Genomic DNA, 1,401 nt, shown 5'->3' on the forward strand with positions numbered 1-1,401 from the left:
CTCATTGCTGCACTACCATCTCCACCCTTCCCCCTTTTTTCCCTCCCTTGAAAGTCTGCTCCAACCATCCAATTGTCACAGTGCCCATTAAAGCCAGCTCCGATCAATCTCCTTTGTCGGTGCGTCCCCTGCCATTCCCCATCACTCCTCCCTGAGAGAGACCTCACCCTGGTTCATAAGGAAATGGGACGGCGCACCCTCCTAGCTACTTCCTGCTGAAAAGGGACACTGTAGGCCCCAGGGTGAAGATCTTCTCTCACCACTCCAAAAGGCCCCTTTGGTAACAGGCAACACATAGACCATCATGGAGACTGATCTTGGAATTTAGATGCACTGCGTTATTATTTTTTTTAATTGCAGTTTGAGAGCGCATTTGCAGAACTTGCTGGTTTTCCATTCAATTCATCCCACTTAGTTCTATCTATCTATCTATCTATCTATCTATCTTAATGAACATTTACAGAGATTTTGGATTTCCATCCACTCATTCATTGTTGCATTTCCACTTAGTGTGCTTTATAGCATTAATTTTAATCCCCAGAGTGCACCCACACTCTCTATCTGTGCATTTCTCCTTGTCTTGTCCTGTGGTGGTTTTGTGTGGATCATCTTCTTATTGTATATCTTTTCCTTTCAACCATCTCAATGTACGTCTATTATCTACGTATGGGTTATTTTTTTGTCCCCCCCTTTCCTCTTTCACCTCCTTGGTAACCATCAGAGAATGTTTCTGTGTGTAAACCTTTCCCTTAACGTTTTAGAATGCTGTCAGGTGCCCTTGAGCTGTGCATGAATCATAGTGACCTTATGAACAGCTAACCCAAACCCTGCACTATCCTGTGCCATCCTCATCATCTCTGACACCCTAGAGCCCACTGCTGAAGTCACCGTGTCAATCCAGTCCCTCCCCACCGTGTTGCGAGGTCTTCTTCTCCTTCGCTGACCCATATACAATATTTGTTCCTTTGCATCTGATTAATTTCTCTCAGTGAATGTCCTCCAGATTCCTCTGTGTGATGCACTGGTTACATGGAGTAATACTCACTTTCTGTAGGGTGCAATTCTATGAGTTTTAGCAAATGTGTACAAATAAGATGCAGAACAATCTCCACAGAGCAAAGCTGACCAAACCCAATCCCAAGCCATTGCTGTTGAGTTGCCTCCACCTTGTGGGGACCTTAAAGGATTGAGTAGAACTGCCTTATAGGGTCTCCTTTCGGGTTAGAATGAAGTTTCTCTTTAAAAAAATGTACATTTTATTATTTTTTGTGTGTGTGTGTGTGTGTGCACGCGCACACACTATCAAATCGATCTCATTGGTACAGGAGGAGATTGTCCCTCCTTCTCCAGCAGAGCATCTGGTGGATTCGAACCGTGCTCCTCTGGGATTGCAGTGCAGCT

The sequence above is a fragment of the Elephantulus edwardii genome, unplaced genomic scaffold, assembly GCF_000299155.1.
Source record: "Elephantulus edwardii isolate Elephantulus edwardi_28Jun2011 unplaced genomic scaffold, EleEdw1.0 scaffold00296, whole genome shotgun sequence".
Taxonomy (NCBI): Eukaryota; Metazoa; Chordata; class Mammalia; order Macroscelidea; family Macroscelididae; genus Elephantulus; species Elephantulus edwardii.